Source organism: Littorina saxatilis, linkage group LG3 (genome assembly GCF_037325665.1).
Source record: "Littorina saxatilis isolate snail1 linkage group LG3, US_GU_Lsax_2.0, whole genome shotgun sequence".
NCBI classification, from domain to species: Eukaryota; Metazoa; Mollusca; class Gastropoda; order Littorinimorpha; family Littorinidae; genus Littorina; species Littorina saxatilis.
Window position 1 is genome coordinate 17,709,427 of NC_090247.1, and position 12,143 is coordinate 17,721,569.

Here is a 12,143-nt window from a genome sequence, read left to right on the forward strand (position 1 = left end):
GGCGCATTCTCGCCATTGAAGCTGGAGTAACCACTGAACTTGATTTACTATCTGGAACAATTCTCACGAAGCTGTGCCTGAGCCAGATTGGAACTTCAAAATCACGTTAACCGTTTGATCAATGTGTTTACCATTCCCAGGCAGTGCTGTACACATCGGACTGACGGGTGAGGAGAATCCAACTGTTTAGCGCCTGTAGGCCAACAAAGCGCTATTAATTTGTTCACTTGCTGGGATCATAGCTATTCTCAAATGCGAATCAGTTCGCTGTCGTCGGCTTTTGTGCGACTGTATACTCTCGTTGTCAGACTACACTTCTTTTTCGATGATGGGACAGTAGTTGTCAAAACATTTAAAAACAGGCATCGATTGAATTTACTAACACTGTTGGTCAAAATTAGTTTTGCTCTTGTTTGCTATGCCGCGCCGTGTGCGTGTGTTCAATATCAATGAAGCTAAAATGTTGACTAATAGATTCACACACAAAAAGTAAACAAAGAAACCTATGTCAGATAAAAAAGAAAGAAAGAAAGAAAGAAGATAAGCTATTAAATAAGAATAAACGTATGTTGTTGTCAGTTGTTATTTCTGTTCCCACGACAGTGGCCGCGCGGCTGTTCCTTACTTTCAGGTTCAGTCTGAACCTATTGCACGCAAAATCGTATTCTAAAGCAAAACCAGAATGTGTAGAAAGCATCCTTTGTTCCTTTGATTCCTCTTCTTTTTATTAGTCAGTCTCCTCTGTGAGTGTATGTGCGTTAGCCCGCCGCTGTGTGTCAGTGGGTGTCACATTGTCAGTGTGCCGACGGTGTGTGCAGTGTGTGTGTGTGTGTATGCGTGTCAGTCAGTGTGTGTGTGTGCGCGCGCGCGCGTATGTGTGTGTGCAGTATATGTGTATTTTACTCTGAGGGAGAAGGTCGCCTAATATGGACCACTCTTTCAGTTTCATGCTGATAGCTTTAAGTTTTTTTTCTTGCGACTAAGACTTGAAGTTTCATTTTGTGCTTGGTAGTTGTTCTCTCCTTACTATAGTAAATCGTCAGGCCTAATTAGTATATTAGGCGACCTATTATTTTCGAATTCATGCAGTGACCATTGTGTAAAGTCACTAGTTACAGGATGTTGAGTTTTGGTATGTGTACAAGTGGATGGATGGCCTTGTCCGATGCAAAAGCAAAGCCAGATCTGAAATGGTGAGAAGAATACGTGAGAGAGACACCCGTGAGATAATAATCGTTCAAATCACACGTGTGTATATCATGTAAATGAGGTCATGTCAAGCAAGTCTGGCAGGGACCTGTTTTTCCACTGCTTATGATGCCAAAGTCACCGAGACAAACGTCGTTATAGAAACAAAAATTGCACTCGCTAATTACCCTCGATGAATCTTTAGAACTAACACGTCACGCCACACTTTCAGAGTGACGTTTCTTTGCTTCGACGTAATAGATTGCAGAGGCTTTAGCGGAAGAGATCGAGGTTCCAAAACAAGAGCCTTCAATTACTGAGCTGCCTCGACTGCAGGACATTTTCAGTAAAATACACGTTAGTACAGTATGTAGGATAAACAAAATACTACATGGCTTGCTGTGTCCCGTTCCAGATTTACACTCGTTGCTTTTTCAAATAGTGAACAGCTCCCTTTCTCTCGCAGTTCAATATTTTTAAAAAAAAACTCGTGTAAATCTGGTACGACACAGCAAGCCATGTAATATTCTCTATTTACACAGGAAGGACACTGGTCACTACTCAATTCAAATCCCGTATCGATCATGATATAAGTGATAAGAATGTCAAATTCCACTGAGTCCTTGTGAATAATTAGATTGTTACGTCATAAATGACGATGTTTCAAAACGCGTATTCAAGTTTTGCGTGTGCTTGAAAATTGGGTCATGAAAATGTCTACGTCTTTGAAAGACCGTAGCTGGGCAATGACACAATGAAAATTACTACAGATTTGAAGAAAGTAACACTGAATCAAAGCTGCTCCATATTCTTCAATCTGACAAAAGAAACGAGAATTTAAAAAAACGGGGGAAAGGGGTGAACAACTCTTACAAGCCAAAAAGACTCCAGAAAGGCGCTTCAAACGAGAGTAACGTAGCTGCTGTGTCAAACCTTAAAAATTGAGATTAAAACGTGTACGGCATAAAAGAACGAAAGTGCAAATTTTATATCTAGAACAGGTCAAAGGATTCTTCACAATGTTCTTCCGCTTCAAAAGCTGGCCGCAAAATGGGTGCCACACAAGTTGACAGAAGAAGCAACCGGTATCCTTAGCGGATTATGACTTTACCTTTAAACCGTTACTGAATCATGTGTATACAGCCGCACTCGCCTAAACGAAACACGCTTAAGCAAAAAACTCGGATATCAGAAACCAAAACCCGGCCAGACCCCCTCTTTGTAAGACTATTTCTAATTCGGAAAAGCCAAACTCTGTCAAAAAATAGCTAACTCAAACACGGATATCTCAAACGTGATTTTGACAGATAAGCCAAACTCTAAACACTGTCGGAGAGACTTTTTTTTGTGCTTGAAAAACACGTCAGGAAGATAAACATATTTCGTCACGGCTATAATTATCCTACGGAAACGAACACGTCACCTGTTTTTGAGTATGCAGGGAAACTGATGACGTGTAGAAGGAACAGATCTGTGTGAAGAGCAAATCTACCTGAGGAATGTATGTGCTCATTTTGAGCGAGTGGTGAAGATCAAACCACAATAAACATGCAGCAAAACAAAACATTTGCCTACAATCTATGTTTACGGAGATTTGATCTTGATTTATGACTACACAGACACATTGTCTAATTTTGTTTCTTTTCTTTCTTTAATGGAGAGGGTTTCATTAAACATTACATTTATTATGATTTACTTGAAATCCTTTTAACAAAAGCGTAGTTGCTTGTGGAATCTTTGGTTTTGTTTTTGAGATGTGTCACTGTTTTCACCATTTATTTTTACAGTTGGCTTTGAGGTATTAATAAAGCCCCACTGAAGAAAGCACATGTAACTCGTCACTGTTTTGATCTTATTCATTTAAACACACACACACACACACACACACACACACTGACACACACACACACACACCACGCAGAGAGAGAGAGAGAGAGAGAGAGAGAGAGAGAGAGAGAGAGAGAGAGAGAGAGAGAGAGAGAGAGAGAGAGAGAGAGAGAGAGAGAGAGAGAGAGAGAGAGAGAGAAACATTCGAAGTGATTTTACAACTTATCCTGAAAAAACTCGCTTAAGCCGAACTGCAGGGTAATTTCTCGGGAAAGGTTTAATTGGCTTATCCGAACTCGGATATGCACAAACTCGGATAAGCGAAACGATTTTTCATTCCCCGGGCGAGTTCGGCTTAAGCGTGTTTGACTGTATACATGCACTTGATGCATAAAAGAAAGTATACGAATTCATTGACGTTGACAAATCTAAATGTGTAGTTATATTATCTCCTCGCAAACCGCTGTCTCAACAAACTCCTGATCACGCTCGCTCTGCGTCTTGACAAAAAATGTAAGGACTACAATTTGCTTTCATCAATCAACGTGTTTATTCGGACTTCTCGGATAATCATGTCGATTCAATTCATCCTCCGCGTCAGTAAACTGAGCATTTTTGTCAAGCGCAATACTTCGCGTCAACTGAGTTCGCAGACGGTGCGGCCGCCGGAGGTGTCGCTGAAAGAGCGAGCGACAAACGGCATTGGCTGAAATTGACGGACTATGTTTTAGGAATATTGAGTGGACTGGTGTTCAGTTTTCAAGCAATGAAAACTTCTTGCTCAACTGCGCGACAGAAAAGAGTCAGTATCATTGCGAAAAGCCCATTCTTTGTCAGCGTGAATGCAACGAATGGTTTTGATGTATTTGTCTTTTTTTCCAGTAAATTTGAATCAGATTGCTTTGACGATCTAAACCGCTCTCACATCTTACAGCGATGTCCCTTACTAGATGAGGAACGAAAAGAAGTGTGGCCGTCACCAACTCCCTTGCAGACCAAACTATACGGCAGTCGACACTGAGGAGTTGGAGAAAACGACAACATTTATCACCAGTGCTGGACTGATTGTGTAACCTCTGCGAACGCCAAGAAGAAGAAGAAGAAACCGCTCTGATGACGTTTATGAATCTAAAGGCAACCAAACTTTTTTGTAACAAGTTTTGAATCCTTTAGGACATAGTATTGCTCGTTTGCGATCACTGAGCCTGAGACACGGTTTTTCGGTTTTATCTTGCAAGCTACACACATTTCAATATTAGAAGAACTTGGAAGAAAACATGTTCTCTTGAAGTATACCTAATAGGATTTGTACCTTCTTAGAGTATAGGCAGATTGGTATTAATTAGGTCTTCAGAATTTCCTGTACCAGATAACCGGAAACCCTTGTCCGGGCCCCTGGACCAGTTTTGCAAAAATGGAGGTCAAACTCGTGCATTTCATGGCGTTACGTTTGTGTCATCCAGGTTGGACTGTGAAGGGGTTTTCCCGCATCGAACAATTGTTGTTAAAGGTGTTTTTTTTTAAAACGCTGGAAGCACTGATTCCTACCTCAAAGATACAGTGTTCTATCTATTTTGTTCCAGCGTGAGAAACACAGAGAGAGAGAGAGAGAGAGAGTCTGAGAGAGAGAGAGAGAGAGAGAGAGAGAGAGAGAAACTGAGAGAGAGAGAGAGACTGAGAGAGAGAGAGAGAGAGAGAGAGAGAGAGAGAGAGAGAGAGAGAGAGAGAGAGAGAGAGAGAGAGAGAGAGAGAGTATGTGCGTGTGCGCGCGCGCGCCACCGTGACGGTGTGTGTGTGTGTGTGAGTGTGTGTGTGTGTGGCAGTGTGTGTTTGCTTGTTTGTTATTATTTTTGCTCCTTGTTCGACGGCAATCCATTTCTTTTGTTGTTATCGGTCACTGCTTTAAATAACGTGGTTCTTGAAATTCCACGTGCGTAGCAAGCTCTTCAGTTTTGCAACGTTATTCCAGTGACTGATATACAGGCTCCCTTTTTCAACATCTTATGCACATTCACAACAATATTTTCACTTCGGACAACATCTTTACTAGTTCAGGTGTGCAAACCCTTGCTTCGGTGTTTGTGTGACACATGATGTATTATGTCAGCGGCCGTGACGATGATATGCACGAATAAGGTAGCCCGTGTACGGCACAGGTGGAAAAAAAAAGACCTGCAGGTTTGTAGAGGCCGCCTGGAAAGGGGGAAACATTTGATTCATGCTAAGTAGTCTTTATGAAGAAATCATTAACCAGAGTAAACGAAGGATTATAGTAAATATAAATTAAATTAGGTATACTTTTGACCTACTTATTATGTTCTTATCGGGATGTCATCTAAGAGAAAAAAATTTGAATGTTCATGGAGATCGGTCCAGTAGTTCCCTCGCAATCGATCCACACTCACACACACACACACACCGACATACACTCTATACACCACGACCCTCGTCACTGAGTCTCGATTCCCAGTCTATGCCGGCCCAGAGACATACATTACATTGATCTATGTCTCTGGCCGGCCTAAACTTTGAGTATTGAGTCAAAACTTGACTATACGTAACTACAAACGTAAGTCAATCTGTATTTTGCATTCGACCATTTAAAAAGAAGAGAACGTACTCCTCTCCTCTCTCCCCTTGTGGTGAAGAAACAGCAATGAAATTATCTTTCACCCAAGTGATATATCCGAAATTTGCGCGCTTATCCCAGGTTCGCCTCTATTGAGTCTCGCGACCTTGACAGGTCAAAGGCTAACGGAATATTTATGCACAGCGGCTGGCAGCGCACAGAGCAAAAACACTGCAGTTTGTTGCTTGCACGACTGGTTTGCCGAACGTCGACGCAGCTTACATCTTCTTAATACAGTTGAATGAAAGCAGACACATACATTAACAGAAGATATCAGACCATAATGAATAGAAATCGTAGTTGTTTAACACGCAATCGATCGCAGTATTCGCACTGTTTCACTGACCATACGGTGGCCGGGGCGAAAGAACGGCGAACGCGGCAAACATTTCTTTGTTCAGCCAGGGCTGCGAGGTATTCTTAGAATAGCGGGAGAGCGCAGAAAGAAGGGAAAGATCTGCGCTGAACTATAACAGCGACCTCCTTTCCCCGCGGAACGGCTAAACTAGAACGCTTTCTGTAGCATGTGTCGTCTGCTCTGTGGGCTTTATCTTGACTTTGATGCGGCAGTTTTCATCGTCTTTTTCGTCGGTTTATCCCTTTCCCCGCATACAAGAACTGCAGAATTATATCTCGATCGATGACTCTTTTGCCATAAGATATGTTGTACTTAATAAATTACTGCTGCATTTTAAAGATACTAAGAACCAAGAATGAGTGACGAGAGTTACCTCGCTTGCCCATAAAATCGAATCGCTAGGTGGCGCGTAACGCTACGCACTATGGGTAAAGGCGTCGCCATTTTGGTCGAAAATGCAATGTTTGTGGTCGTTTTATGTGGAATTATGAGTGATTCTGTGATCCGTAAGGTGAGTTATTTTGCAAGAACGTACCTTAACCATGTTTGCGTCAGTGTAGTAGCGAAAAACGCTTATAGATCAAGCGAGATGCATCGGAAACGGCTCCGTGTGTTGAACGTTCCGTGTATGTTTTTCCCTCCAAAAGTAGGTCAAGCTATTTATAGCTTTTTGAACCCTATCTTTTCCGTTGGCAGTTAGGAAAGCCTGGAACTGTTTGTTTGTTTTTTTCTAGCTTGAAATGTAATTAGACATGCACTTTTCCGACGATTTGCTTGCAGGAGTTCCCTTCAAAAACGATGGTTTGTAGTTTCCCGAGCAGCCATATTATGATATTGCGTTTACTTATTACCTCCCCTTACTGACATTTGAATCTCGGATTTTCCCGCGTGGTTTTGATAGCATATCTGGGATTATCAGTGTTGATTAAATTTCATACATGTATGTCTTTAACATCGGAATTTAACACCTTATATTTTGATGCATGTTGTTTATTATGTGCAGTGTATATTTTGGCTGTAAAACAATTTTCCACTTTGTTTGGATACAATTTCATAACAGTCGTCACATAGTGATGATATTGGGATTGTATCACCAGCTTTATCTTTGTAAATGTCGTATGAAAATCAATGTTACTTAAAAAAAAGAAAAACAGAGAAAGAATATTAGCTCCTCGGAACTGAGCAAGACATGTTCAAGAGTCTCTTGAGAGTACAAGCAACTTATAACGCTGATCTCATTGTGCCTGTGTAAGGGGGGGGGGGGGGGGTATTTTTTGCGAACGTGTTTAAGTGACTTTTTAGTAATTTTACTCATGCGGAACAAAATATGTATGTTAAAATACAGGCCCCAATATTAATTTGACTGCTGGAAGAAAATTGCCAAACTATTGCTCGCTGTGAGCCCAGTGAGACATAGTCGGACTTTTTGTTTGTTTGTTTGCTTAACGCCCAGCCGACCACGAAGGGCCATATCAGGGCGGTGCTGCTTTGACATATAACGTGCGCCACACACAAGACAGAAGTCGCAGCACAGGCTTCATGTCTCACCCAGTCACATTATTCTGACACCGGACCAACCAGTCCTAGCACTAACCCCATAATGCCAGACGCCAGGCGGAGCAGCCACTAGATTGCCAATTTTAAAGTTCGAACCCACGACCTCCCGATCACGGGGATAGCCGGACTGACTAGTGATGTTTTACATGTATGTAACCTTTTAGGGATAATATAGTTGATGTGTAACCGAGAGGCATATAAATCATTGTCCTAAGACATGAGTATTAAGAGCGTGCAGAAATGAGAAACAGACGCACATCCGTGTGACTTGGCCACATAAGAAATGTATTATTATGAAATGAAAAGGATTGAAGTCGATCCTATATTAAAAAATAACAATGTACTTATTTATTTATTATTATTATTTTTGTTTTTATTATTATACTTTTCTTTTTTTTACATTTAGGTGAGAATAAATGTTTTCAGATAGACAACATCAGACGATGTGCTGTTGTATACATGTGTGTAGGTTGTGGAGAGCGATATGGTCCCTATCAGTATTTCAAGCTCTCACAAATGTCGAAACATAGCGGCAAAGCATGTTGTACGGCAATCTCGCGAGAGCTGCGAAGGCCGATGGTCGTAGTTATCGCGATTTCGTAGAGTTACAAAGAGCATGTCTCGCGGATACCTCGCGAGAACTGCTCAGATTAAAAAAAAGGTCTTACTCTGCGAGGACAACTACCGGACAGATCTTTATGAAACTTTACAAAACATACGCCTTCTTCCAGATTATATCCCCGGACGTGTATACATTTAGTTAAGTTTTGACTAACTATTTTAAAATAGACGGGAATCGAGACTGCGAGCGTGGTTCGTGTCATGTGTGTGTTCGTGTAGAGCGATTCCGAGAAAACTACTGTACCGATCTTCATGAAACTTTACGTACACATTCTTCCAAAAGATATCCCCATATAAGTGTTTCCCTTTTTTTCGATAAATGTCTTTGATGACGTCATATCCGGCTTTTGGTGAAAGCTGAGGGGGCACTGTCACGCCCTCAGTTTTTGATCAAATTGATCAATATTTTTGTCAAGAAATCTTCGACGAAGCCCGGACTTTGGGGTTTCATTTTAATTGTAAGCTTAAAAATTAATGAATGAGTTTGGTCATTAAAGGCACAGTAAGCCTCCCGTAAACCATCACAGAGCTCCCCGAGCGTCTACATACAGTACAAGCATACTTCCATTTGAACGCTCATCGAACGGGAACATCCTGGCTGCTTTCTGTCGAGCGTGAGAAATTTTCAAAGAATTTATTTTCGTGGACTTGTTCCTCTACAACAATGGCGCCTCGTTTTGGTGCTGGACGACTGTTATGAATATTCACTGAATACCGGAAATCACGCCCGGACAGTAAGCCTCCCGTAAACCATCACAGATACTGTCAGGCTTTTACACACAGTACAAACACCCTTCCATTTGAACGCTCACCAAACGGGAACATCCTAGGTGCCCTACGTAAAGAGCGAGCAATTTTTAAAGAATTAATTTTGCAGATTGTCTCGAACACTTTTTGGACCCATCCTGAACTCAGGTCAAAAATGAGTTACTTCCCTTCGGGTCTCATTCTATCGATGTAAACTGGTGATAGCCGTGGATCGATGATTATCAGAATGTTTTTGGACCGTGGTGCGTTTTTGCGCTAGACCTAACTTTTAAAATCTATATAATAAATTGACAGCTTGTTACACAAACATTCTTACAAAAGAATTCTTTTTTCATCAAGACAAGATCAGTACAATTCGAAGTTGTGAAAGTTTGAAAAAAGAAAAGCCCGGAAGCAGGGTCACGCAAGGGTCGTAGCAGACGACGGTTTATGCATATCGCCGTTCCTCTCAACAGTCAAAAGCCATCGCTAGAGTTCTTGTGGACCACAGCCGTTTGTTGCGTGCATAAAAACGTGCTATTGTAGATAAGCTCACATCGAGTCGCATTCAAATGACTAACTGACGACTACATTGTGAAAAAGGGAAACTGGATCACACGGGTTCACGATGGCTCAGGGGTAAGATAAACCACGCAAAAATAAATTCTTTGAAAATTGTTCGCTCTTTACGGAGGGCACCTAGGATGTTCTCAATCGGTGAGTGTTTAAATGAAAGGGTGTTTGTACTGTGTGTAAAAGCCTGACCGTATCTGTGATGGTTTACGGGAGGCTTACTCTGCCTTTAAATTTGTCCGTACCAACAACGAATGGCCCCTTTCTCTCCTTCTCAGAAGCGGCATGCTTTTCGCAAGCAGTACACAACATGACGTTTTTTTCCCGATCATAGTTTAGCCATGCAGTCTCTCTGCTCACCAGTCAGATTTTGTATTGTCTGCCTGGAAGGAACGCTTCCTCTGTCCGGAGTCATACTTTTTCAATCTCTCGGACTCCGTTCCCTCTGGTTTGGCTTTTTTTTTTGGGGGGGGGGGGGGGGCTGGCAGTTGTCCAAGTATTTCTACATGTTTACAGCTTCAGATCTGCCCAGGCTTCTGAGACGTCCTGCGTCACAATTCTGATTGGTTAAAATCGCGTCAACGAAAAGTCCTGTTAACCCTGAAATCATACGGTCATTCTGATTTGTTCATGGTCACTAAAGAGAATTTCCCGATCAGCTTGAACTGGAGCTCCGATCACATCTAATTTTAGCAATCGTAGACGACAACGTGCTTCACAACAGACAATCGTCGCTTGGAAAATGATAATACCACAGACCCAAAATTTACACTCGCCAAGCGGGCGATCATTATAAGACTTTCTACTCGCCCACACTCATTTCTGGTCGCCTGTGGCGAGTGGGCGACCGATCTTGCTCATGCCTATGTAAAGATTAAATACTTACTCTGTAAAAGTCATAAAACAAATATTCAGGTCGGATTGAGAACGACAACATAAAGACATATCATCGAAGTCTGCTTTGATCACTTCACGTGATAGGGTCGACTATGTAATTTGGTTATACTTGAGACTGTTAAACTAGACTTGTTGATTCAAGTTAAAACAAGTCGCGTAAGGCGAAAATACAACATTTAGTCAAGTAGCTGTCGAACTCACAGAATGAAACTGAACGCAATGCAACGCAGCAAGACCGTATACTCGTAGCATCGTCAGTCCACCGCTCATGGCAAAGGCAGTGAAATTGACAAGAAGAGCGGGGTAGTAGTTGCGCTGAGAAGGATAGCACGCTTTTCTGTACCTCTCTTCGTTTTAACTTTCTGAGCGTGTTTTCAATCCAAACATATCATATCTATATGTTTTTGGAATCAGGAACCGACAAGGAATAAGATGAAAGTGTTTTTAAATTGATTTCGAAAATTTAATTTTGATAATAATTTTTATATTTTTAATTTTCAGAGCTTGTTTTTAATCCAAATATAACATATTTATATGTTTTTGGAATCAGAAAATGATGGAGAATAAGATGAACGTAAATTTGGATCGTTTAAAAATTTTTTTTTTTTTTACAATTTTCAGATTTTTAATGACCAAAGTCATCAATTAAGTTTTAAGCCACCAAGCTGAAATGCAATACCGAAGTCCGGGCTTCGTCGGAGATTACTTGACCAAAATTTCAACCAATTTGGTTGAAAAATGAGAGCGTGACAGTGCCGCCTCAACTTTCACGAAAAGCCGGATATGACGTCATCAAAGACATTTATCAAAAAAATTAAAAAAAACGTCTGAGGATATCATACCCAGGAACTCTCATGTCAAATTTCATAAAGATCGGTCCAGTAGTTTAGTCTGAATCGCTCTACACACACAGACAGACAGACAGACAGACAGACAGACACACATACACCACGACCCTCGTCTCGATTCCCCCCTCTATGTTAAAACATATGTAAAAAAACAAAAAACACCAAATACCTAGAATAAAAGGCGCGTCTCGGTTTGTGTATGAGTCTGTTCGTTTGTTTGTTCCTTTTGTATTTAACTAAGTGAACGAATAACAGAAGCTGGCAGTTGCACAGACGACTTTGGTTCTTTAGAAGTTACTTACTTCAGATGTCACCGGCACGGTTGACCTCGTGGTAAGGCGTCCGACCCGTGATCGGGAGGTCGTGGGTTCGAACCCCGACCGGGTCATACCTAAGACTTTAAAATTGGTAATCTAGTGGCTGCTCCGCCTGGCATTATGGGATTAGTGCTAGGACTGGTTGGTCCGGTGTCAGAATAATGTGACTGGGTGAGACATGAAGCCTGTGCTGCGACTTCTGTCTTGTGTGTGGCGCACGTTATATGTCAAAGCAGCACCGCCCTAATATGGCCCTTCGTGGTCGGCTGGGCGTTAAGCAAACAAACAAACAAACAAACAAACAAACTTCAGATGTCATCGTTGTAGAGAGAAGATACACAGATTCAGCACATTGTGGTTAAGAAATAATATTTCTCAAAGATGATCGGAAAAACGGACCTTCGTCAATAATGTTTCTATCGAGTTTCCTTCGTCAAAAAGCCTAGTCTCAAGCAAGGATATACAACCACGCTGGTTTTACATTGCACAAGACACCAGAAAAAGCACCACTGGGAATTACCCGCATGTTGAGAATGAGATTTTAAACGCTGCTCCCTTCTTTTTTTTTTAACACAAGGCTG

The 12,143-nt window shown here is 41.5% G+C and overlaps 1 protein-coding gene and 1 long non-coding RNA gene across 2 annotated transcripts in view; one reads left to right on the plus strand and one right to left on the minus strand.

Annotated features, from left to right (window-relative positions):
* LOC138961794 (uncharacterized) overlaps nt 1-12,143 on the minus strand; it is a 457,147-nt gene that overhangs the window by 28,716 nt on the left and 416,288 nt on the right. The gene's annotated exons all lie outside the window — the stretch shown is intronic.
* Nucleotides 6,433-12,143, plus strand: part of LOC138961784 (platelet binding protein GspB-like) — a 45,077-nt gene continuing 39,366 nt past the window's right edge. Inside the window, exon 1 of the mRNA XM_070333455.1 lies at nt 6,433-6,513. The gene's annotated coding sequence lies outside the window, so the exon portion shown is untranslated. The remainder of the gene's footprint in view (nt 6,514-12,143) is intronic.